Source organism: Notamacropus eugenii, chromosome 5 (genome assembly GCF_028372415.1).
Source record: "Notamacropus eugenii isolate mMacEug1 chromosome 5, mMacEug1.pri_v2, whole genome shotgun sequence".
In the NCBI taxonomy this organism is placed as follows: Eukaryota; Metazoa; Chordata; class Mammalia; order Diprotodontia; family Macropodidae; genus Notamacropus; species Notamacropus eugenii.
In genome coordinates, this window is record NC_092876.1 from 160584183 (window position 1) to 160594876 (window position 10694).

The window sequence follows — 10694 nt, forward strand, 5'->3', positions numbered from 1 at the left end:
CTATAATATACTTTTGTGCCTCTTCATGTGTTGTAATTTATTCTTTTCTGTCTCTTCCTTTCTTCTTCCTTCACACCCCTTAATTGTTTTTTTATCCTCACATCAGTTAATTTATACCCACATCCACTGTGCATATTCCTTTTCAATGTTGTAATAAATATAGAGTTCTCAAGATTAACAAGTATCATCCTCCCATATAAGGTTTACAGTTGACCCATGTTGAATAACAAGGTTTTTCTTTTTCTTTCCCCATTTACCTTTTTATGCCTCTCTTGAGTCTTGTATCTGAAGATCAAATTTTCTATTGAGGTCTGGACTTTTCATCCAGAAGATCTGGAAATCTCTTATTTCAATGAATGTCCATCTCCTTGCCTAAAAGATTATCCTCAGTTTTGGTGAGGAGTTGATCCAAGCTCATTTGCCTTATGGAATATCATATTCCAATCCCTCTGATCTTTTAATGTAGATACTTCAATGACCTGTGTGATCCTGACTGTAGTTCTTTGATTTTTGAATTGTTTCATTCTAGCTACTTGCAATATTTTCTTCTTGACCTAATAATTCTGAAATTTGGCAACAATACTCCTTGGTGGTTTCAATTTGGGACCTCTTTTAGGAAGTGATCTGTGGATTCTTTCAATGATGATTTTTTCCTCTGGCCCTAGAACCTCAGGGGAGATTTCCTGAACAATTTCTTGGAAGATACTGTCTAGGCTCTTTTTTTCATCATGGCTTTCCTGGTAGACTCATAATTCTTAGATTTTCTCTCCTGGATCTATTTTCTAAGTCAGTTGTTTTTCCAGTGAGATGTTTTACATTTTCTTCTATTTTTTTTTTATTCTTTAGATTTTGCTTGACTCATTCTTGATGCCTCATGAAGTTGTTAGTTTCTACTTGCCCAATTCTAATTTTTAACCAATTGTTTTCTTCAGTTAGCTTTTGTACCTCCTTTTTTTAAGAGCTGTTTTCTCCATTTAGGATTTATATCTCCTTATCCATTTCACCAATTTTACTTTGTAAGGAGCTGATTGTATTTTCAAAATCATTGGTCAATTTTTTCTTCTACCTCTTTAATTTGGTTTTTAAAATACTTCTTGAACTCTTCCAAGAATGTTCTTTGGGCTTGAGACCAGTTCACATTCCCTTATGTGGATATAGTGTCAATACTGTCCTCTTCTGAATTTGTATTTTGTTCTTCCCTGTCCCTGTAATAAGATTCTATAGTCTTTGGTTTTCTGATTTGCTTCATGTTCAAGATGATTGCCTTTTTCCTGGCTTTTAAAGTGGATCTCTGCTTCTGGGGCAAAGGGGGCTCCATCTTGGGAGATAAGGTCTTGCATACTGTCTTTGTGTTCTGTGGCCTCTGCTTCTTTCAGCTAGAAGTTATATAATGCTGTAGCTTATCTTGTGCTGAGATGGCTGGTGTGTGCCATGGCTGAGGGCAGGTAAAGTCTGAGTTTCCCTGGGGTTGCACTTAAGCTCACAATATGAGGTGTGGGTGAGGGGGAGTCTGGCTGTTGGAGGTCTCTTCCTCCCCTGCGCCTGCACTTAACCCCATCTGTGCTGATGTATTCCCAATTTCCCCAACTGTGCTAAAGCACACCTGGGGTCCTGGTGTTGGTGCTTACTCACTCACCTCACTTGGGCTCAGGATCTCCTCCTGATCTGCTAAGGTGGAGCTTGCTGGGATGCTTCTAGTCCTGCACTGGTCCCCTTCAGCCACAGCAAGAGGGACCCTTCCCAGTGGTCTCTTTAGCCTTCCAAGCTAAAAGACTATTTACCCCTTCTGCTAGATCCACTATTCCAGGATTTTTCTTGGGGCAATATTATCTGTTTTTTTTAGGTTAATCAGGGAGGGTGAGAACACTTACAGTTTACTCAGACATCTTGACTTTCAGAAAGTTCAAGAAGGTGATTTTCAAACATTTAGTCCGTGGGATGATAGCCCCAGGAGTAGCTGCTGCAGGTGTTGTGAGCCCTGAGCTTCTCGCTCACCCAGTTCTACTGTACTCCAGTCCTGTGCTGAGTGGTTTTGGAATGGGAACTGCTGCTGGAGATTCAGCCTACCCAGGGCCATTCCAGCTCAGCTATGACTACATCTGCACTGCTGCCTCTATGCTATCTGTGCACCTCCAGCCCAGTGTACAAATCCTTCCCTTCCATCTTTCAGGCTGCTCTGGTCTGGATATCTGCCACCCTCTGTCTCCAGTGGATTCTGCCAGTCTAAAATTTGTTCAAATTTACTCTGTAAAGTTATCTGAGGGAATTTGTGGATGAGCACAACTAGGTCCCTGCTTTCATTCTGCCATCTTGGCTCTGGCATCTCAAAGGGATTATTGAGATCTTCAATTTCTCATAAGATATAGGGAGAACATACTGTGTATAACTAATGAAATTGTATTTAATGACCCTACAAAATCCTTGCACCTACCTTTCAGCTTTCCCCTCCTTCTTGAAGGTGAGAATTTCTTCTGAATCCAAGAAAATGACCAAAGAACCTTTTCTACCATATCTCTTCATCCTGAACTGGAAAAGTGCCTAAAGCTAAAACAAACGAAAAAGTTTCTTTGACAACCCACTCAGTTTGTTTTTCAGCCTTACTTCCTAATTTTTAGATCTCCTTTCTTTATTCTCTCTTTCTTCTCATGCCACAAGTGAGTTCTGGGGTCAGAGAAAGGATAATATAAGACCATTGAATTTTTTTGTCCTATGTGGAGAAATACCAACTTTTAGATTGCCATGGTGCCTGAATGAATCCTATTATATTATATGTCATTCCATGTCATGTATCATTGTTATATTATACATCACCCCCTACTTTAAAAGAAAGAAATAAAAAACTAGTTTCAATCACCTATTGTGATTGATTGAAATTTCCCCTTTCTCTGCCATGGAGATTTTATAAAACATGGATTGCAATTGTTTTTCTTGAAGCTAGTTCTCCTTTTATTCAATCAATTTTTCTTCCTTTTCATGCATTTCCTGATCAGAACATCACTTGCAACCCTTACAGCATCCAACATTTTGAAGCAATGACTTTAGCATATCAGGGTGATGTCTCTTGGTATTCTCTTTCATAAGATAACTGGATCCACTAAACAAATGTTCTTCTTAAATGATGAGCTATTAGGTAAGAGTATGACACTTTCACAAAAATGTAAGGAATGTAATCTTTTTGTTTCTTTTCTCACTAGTCATTCCACTGTGAGCTTAGGATTTTAAATCTGAAATGCTTATTTCCAGGATGAGTCCCTGCAAAACATTTAAAGGTTTCCTTTTTACAATGTTGCATGGGTAGGAAAAATTCACCTTATATGGACATATTCACTTATCATTGGCTTATATGATTTATAATAATGGTTAAAGAAAAAGGATTGATTATAATCATCTAATCAATTAGCTAAAAGTATAAATTTCAAGTCTGGTATTTAGAGCATTGGCTTTTCGTTTTTCATTTAATATTCTATAAATCAATCCAAGGAGATACATTTATTAACCCATCTAATACATGTACAACACTGTGCTAGAGTCTGGTCACACACACACACATACAATAAAAAACATTTCTGCCTTTAAGAAACATATATTCCATAATTAATGATGGCATTAAATTCAATGAAAAAGTGTTGAGAGAGTGAGCTATTTAGGACTTTTCCTAGCTTTATCTGGGGGGTGTCAGTAAATGTTTAAAAATGACCTCTCTGAAAAAAAAATGTATTCATGATACAATTTAAGTTTAATCTAAATTATTAACCTTTTCCCATTCTTTACTTAAAACTAAACAATCAAAAAACAATAAAACAACCTTGATTTATAATATTTGCTCATTTTCAAGGTGTAAATGCTTACACAGAAATTTTAACAACTTACCTTCTAGAGTAGTAGGAACTGGGTCCAATACACTGATACACTTATGGCTATTCTCGTGTGTGTGTGTGTCTGTGTGTGTGTGTGTCTGTGTGTGTGTTTGTATGTTTGACTGAGAATAGTGTACAAGTGAAAATATAATACCATTTAAGATAATCATTATATAGAAATGTAGGCTAATAAGACAGAAAAGCACACACAAGAAAAACATTTAGTAACTACTTTTCAAATAATTTTGTTATATTTAAGAATATATTCTATCTCTTTAAGAAATCTTTCTAACCCTGATGCAAGGGAAAGAAGTGGAAATTGTAATAGAAGCTGTTCTAAGGAAGATGAACTTGAACCAACAATAATGATTGTAACAAGCAAAACCAAAAAAAAAAAAGTTTAAAAAAAGGAAAAGAAAGGAAATGAGCAAAAATGAATTTAATGAGGGTTTTTTTTTTAATTGATAAAAGGGAAAACAACACAATGATGTTTTTCATTTATGTAAATACAAAAAGCAATCAGAACACAACTGCACTGTGGAAAACTAATGCATGGAAATAGATATCTTATTTCACTGGGGTAACAGATGCTTGGCTAATTCAAGATATCAACAAGGATGTGAGAACAGTAGGGTATAAAGTCACCCTGTGATGTGTCAAAGCTGGGAATTTCTAAAAGATGCAGTCACTGACTTGCCAGCTTAATTGTGCGAGCTGCTATTGCTATTAAAACCTGATTTTTAAAACTTTATTTCATGCCTCTGTTGCATTACCACCCATAGCTTAAGGCCCACTAATTGGGTGCAATTGGGAAATTAATATAGGCAAAGTAACAAAAGTTAGAAATTTTGATATTAAAACAAAACATGTAGGTCCCCTTCAGAAGAGGGAAAGATACAATAGAATTTATCTCAACCCAACTGCCTTTCCCAATGTCCAAAGTTCTTATTTGTGCTTATTTGGGGAAAAAAATTAAAGTAATTTGTGCAAAGTAGCCTCATGCTTGAACTGCTATCAAATAAATCTGTTAGAAAACAAAGGCCTTCCATGCATATTAGAGTCATCATGTTTTTTAAAATCTAGATTGGTAAACAAAAAATGGGAAATCAAAAAATTCAGACATGTTTGGTTCTGAATACAAGAGAGAAGATAGATGTAATAGACAGAGATAGTATCTATCTCCATGTATCATCACCTAATGTATATGATATCTAGAATTATCATGGAGGACATTTTATATTTAGAACAATAACAAATACTGAAACATTTATAATGTCTATATATTGTTTAGTACATATCTCTCTATATATACACACATATGATATATACACATATAGGATACACATATAATTCATATATATCCTGTATATGTACATACATATACATGTATATATGTATGTATGTGTGTCTGTCTATTCTCTTTTAACCAATTTAGCTAGCTTCTATTTAGGTAGGAAGTCAGTGCTAAATTAAGATTCTAAAACATAATAATCAGATGAAATGGGAAAGCTGTCTGCTTTCTCTTACTGCAGAGTTATCTATTTTTAATAGGTCAGAAGTGAGCTATAATAAAAACAAAATATATGCCAAATGGACTTGGTAGTGAGAAACAGTAAAGTTTAAGAGCTAGTGCAATCCTAGACTTCTTCCAGCAAGATACCAAAATGGAAAAAAGGATGGAGTTAATGTCACAAACCCATCTGTAATAATTCTAGCTGCATCTATATAAATTTAAGACATTGATGAAATCATGGGTCATTAAAATACTAAATCAATTTTAGGGAGTAGATGGAAGAAAAATAGGTTGCTTTGAGAATGGGTGAATTCTTCCTCCTTGAAAGGCTTCAAGAAGAGACTGGCCTGCCACTTCTCAGGTTCGTCAGAATGGAGATTTCTTCATATGTGTGCTGGAGTAAATGGTCACTAAGACCTCTTCCAAACATCAAATTCTGTATTTTGTTTTCTTTTTAGCATTCTGTGAAAAAGATGAGACAAGATGTGGGAGCACGGCCAACATGTTTGAAACATAGCAGTTTATTATATTTGGAAGTTAGAGAGCACTGAGAGGAAGAATATGAGATATGGCTAGAAAAGTAGAGTATTGTCAGATTATGGAGGGCTTTGAAGGTTAGGGAAATATATTTCTTTTTAGTTTCGATCTAATCTTAGTTATTTTTGTTACATTATAAGTTCTAAACTGTCCCCTTTCTTCCCTCACCGTCACTACAGAAAGACACTATATGAAACACATATGTATGTATATATGTGTATACACATGTGTTTATGCATATATATATGCATATATATAAAACCATACTATGAATACTTCTGTTTATCAGTACTTTCTCTGAGGGTGACTAGCATCTTCCTTCATAGGCCCTTTGTAGTTAATTTGAGTATTTATAATATTCAGAATAACTTACTTATTCACAGTTGTTTTTAAAACAATATTGATGTTGCTGTAAACAACATTATATTGAGTCTGCTCATTTTACTCTTCATTATTTCATGTAAATCTTTTCATGTTTTATATAAAATCAATCATCTCATCATTTCTTGCAGCACAGTAATATCCCATCATAATCATATACCACAACTTGTTTAGCCATTCCGTAATTGAAGGATATCCCTCAATGTCCAGTTTTTTGCTACCACAAAGAGGACTGTAATACATATTTCAGAGCACATAGGTTCTTTTCCTTTTACTATCATCACCTTGGGAAATAGCCTTTACAGTGGTACTTCCGGGTGAAAGGGTATATACTTTTTATAACTCGTTGAGTATAATTTCAAATTATTTTTCAAAATGGTTGGATCAGTTCTCAGTTCCACCAATAATGTATTAATGTCACAATTTTTCTGTATCTCCTCTAACATTTTTCATTATCCCCTTCTATCATTTTAGCCAATTTGACAAATATGAGATGATATCTCACAATTATTTTAATTTGCATTTTTCTAATCAATAATTATTTAGAAAATTGTTCATAGGGAAAGGAATTTTTACAATATTAAGTACACAATAAGATTTGCTTTTTCAATGCAATGAAGATACTTGATTAGTTCAATGATTTAAGAATACTTTCTAGGGGACTAGTGCAAAAGTCCAAGTTGGTTATATTATGATAGTGCTTATAACAAGAGTGAGAAACATGCACTTCCATAACTTTTAATTTTTCTCCCCTTTCATTCCCCCTTCCTCCACAAGATGATAAGCTATCTGATATGGGCTCTACACATATATTCCTATTAAACACATTTTCATAGTAGTCTTGTTGCATAGAACAATTATAATGAATGGAAGACTTAGTTCTCTATATATTTTATAAATGAGGCCTTTATCATAGACACTAGTTGTCAAAATTCTTTCCCACTTTTCTGTTGCCCTCCTATTATTGGTTGCCTTGGGTTTGTTTGTGTAAAAACGTTTCAATTTAATGTAATCAAAATTATCTATTCTGAATCTCAAAATGTTCTCTATCTCTTGTTTCATCATAAATTCCTCCATTCTCCATAAAGCTGACAAATAAACTATTACTTACTCCCTTAATTTGTTTTTAGTATCAGCCTTTATGACTAAGTCATGTAGCCATTTGGACTTTATTTTGATATCAGATGTCTATGCCCAATTTCTGCCATATTATTTTCTACTTTTCCCATCAAGTTTTGTCAGTGAGTTCTTATCTCAGAAGTTTATCAAACAAAAATAAATCAATTTTTTTATCTCACGTACTATATATGTATATACAGACACACACACATACATATATACATACATACATACATATATATATGTATGTATATATATATACATGCATACATACATATATATATATATATATATATATATATATATATATATATATATATAGTATACCTTAGGCATCAAAAGTACTTGTGAGATCAAAATGATTACAAATGGTGAAAAATTCAACCCCTTCAATATCTCATTTACCTTCTTCATATCCATTAAAATATTAAATTTCATTTACCCCCAAAGAATAGTTATTCTCAATAGACAGAATAGTACTGAGTGCAAAGAGGAGATTTCTATTCATAGATTATTTTTCCTTATATTCCCTGGGGAACTTTTTTTTTAACTAGTTAAGATCACCATAAGCTTTTCTTCACTTACGTTCAAGTCTTTTTTGTCTTGGTGTTGACTCTCCAGACCTATTTCTCCACTATTCACAGCCTGGGAGCTGCCTCCGTCACTATACTATAGCAAGCTTCTTGCCTTGAAAGAACCCTCCACTGCTCTGGTCCCTTTCTCTGATCAGTGATTTTCTCTTGGAACCTCAACATTAAAGAAGAGATCCCAAATCAATCATGCTTACTCTTTCATTCCTTTCTGGAACCCCCTTCACCACTAACTGTTCATACATCTTTTTTCTACTATGCCCTAGAAGTCTTTTCACCATGGAAAATCCTTCTGCCATTTCAGCCTTCTCACACTGGAAGATCCCTCTACCTTTCCAATACCTTCATCTTCGTGTTGTTTCATTTTGGCATGTCCATTTTAAGGAAGGGCCCCTAGGTAAGCCATGTTCATTGTTTTAAAAAATATATGGGGAACAAAAGTTTGATATTTAAAACCCAGGAATATAGTATGCAGTTAACCTAAGGAAATGGTTATACAAAATGGAAAGGAGGGATCCTGGATTGTGGAGGGATGTTTAAGTTTTCATGGCACTGATAAATAAAGAAAAACCAATGTATCACAAATTCAACACAAAGAGATGGTAGGAGAAAATAACAGGTACTTGCGCAAAGGGAGGTAACACCAAAGCACATGAGAACAATCAAAATAACCTAAAAATGACATGGTATGGAATTCATCAAAGCAGTGAATCTCAAGTGTTTTGTGAAAACACATTTCTCAGATCTCTCTCAAAATAGGTTCCCTCAAGTTCAAAGCCCTGAATTTATTTTTAACAAGATATTTCTCCTGCTTTTGAAAATTTTGTGTACTTAATTCCTAATGTTTTTGTTTATTAATTTGGAAGATTTTTTTCTAATGTAGAAGCTTTCAAATTATCATTTTTCCTAGGGGTCAATCTCTCTATTGCTAATGGTCTGCCCTTGGACCAGAAACCTAGAAGATTTATAAAACAGAAACCTCTACAGACTTCCTTCCTGCTATGCTTCAAAATTTTGTCATTTTAAAGAGAGATAAGAGTCTAAGAAACCCAGTACACCATATATTCTCTTCCTAAGCTTAGTTTTTGCCATTATTCAAAAAAAACCCAAATTTCTTTTACTTGTCATTTGAACCATCAGATTCTCACCTTTTGATCTCTTCAAAATGTGATTTGTGTATATTATGATCTGGAAGAAACAACATGCGTTATATTTGACAAACATCTTTCTTTAAAAATAGTAAGTTGTACTTGACAAAGGACAGATGAACTTGAAATTCAATGAGAAAATGAAATCTTCCATTTTCAAGTTGAACCTCAGCTTGACCAACAATATAAGTTACCACTGTTCTTAATATGTGTGTATTTTATTGGAAAAATAAATGTCATGAACAAATCTTCACAGAATCTGTAGATCTGACAAATCATATTGTATTTAATAAAACACAGTCTCAACAAAAATGTTTTCAAAGCTCTCTGGTAGATATGACTGAGTAGAGACCAAAAACTGTGTCACAATTATGCCACCTGAGGGAGAGCTGAAAAGGAGCCTTCTCTGCCAGTGGCATCAATATTATTTTCCCCTTTTATGTCTACATTAAATAAAAGAGGATGAATGTTTCTTTCCTTCAGACAATCAAATACTCAGCTATCTCTTATATCCATATTTTATTAGGTGCAGCCAGTAAGTAGGGTGAAGTTTCTTTATTATTATTATACTGATACTACTAATATTTGAATAAATCCATGGGTTTATCAGTGTAGGCAAGTTATTTCCTCTACAAACTAATACCTTCTTTCATATCTTCTCATCCTATTGGAATGTCACAGGGCTATATTGGCAACAGCTCAAAGCAGTTCCCCCAGAACCAATTCCTACATTTTCAGTGTATTACACCTTAGAAATCAGCAAACACTACAAATGAGAGCTAATTTATTGTTTGTAGTTTGGCTAGCCTTAAGAAAATGTTAATAATGCAAATGAAACAAAAGAATATTGTATGGTTTCAGAAGTCTGATTGTTAAACATTTATTAGAACACCTCTGTTTATCCATATATTTCTAAAAAATGCCTCATAGAAAATCTCTCTGGCCTTTAGGTAACTCAATCTGTCTCTTAATATCTTCAGGCTACCAATATAGTACTAGTGTTATCTGTCAGTTTTATCGCATCCTTGATACACAGTCAACCAACTAACAAAAGCAGTTGCCATTGTTGCCACTGGTATCACCCTCTTAGCAATAAGAAAGTAGGATGGGAAAAAGACAAAGGGGAAGGAAAAATGAGGAAGAGGAATACATGGAAGAGTGGAAAGGAAAAGAAGGGTTCACAATTTCAGTGCTTTACTATTTATAAAACACCTTATATGAAATGTTGTTATATCTAATTTGCAAATGAAAATGTTCAGCATCTTGTTCACGTATTCAGTGGCAGAGGCATGTTCAAACCTAGGGTTTGATTTCCAGCCCAATTCTCCTTCTAGAATGCCCTTTAAAAATGCCCTTTAAATATCTCATTTTCATAGTCATCATTTAGTGTATATAGGTTAAAATCTATCAGTCTATTTAGGCACACACATACGTATGTATTTATATGTATGTATTCATATATGTATATTCCTATCTCCATAATCATTTCTCCTGTATCAATTTGGACACATTTTATGTTTCTGCAATGCATAATTTTATTAAAAATTTA

At 34.1% G+C, this 10694-nt stretch overlaps 1 long non-coding RNA gene across 1 annotated transcript; it reads right to left on the reverse strand.

Annotated features, from left to right (window-relative positions):
* Positions 1-4298: 4298 nt before the first annotated feature.
* Positions 4299-8154, reverse strand: LOC140505385 (uncharacterized). The gene is made up of 2 exons (XR_011967480.1): positions 7993-8154; positions 4299-5832 (listed from the first exon to the last, which is right to left on the reverse strand). It is a non-coding gene; the product is annotated as an uncharacterized lncRNA (long non-coding RNA).
* Between the last annotated feature and the right edge of the window lie 2540 nt (positions 8155-10694).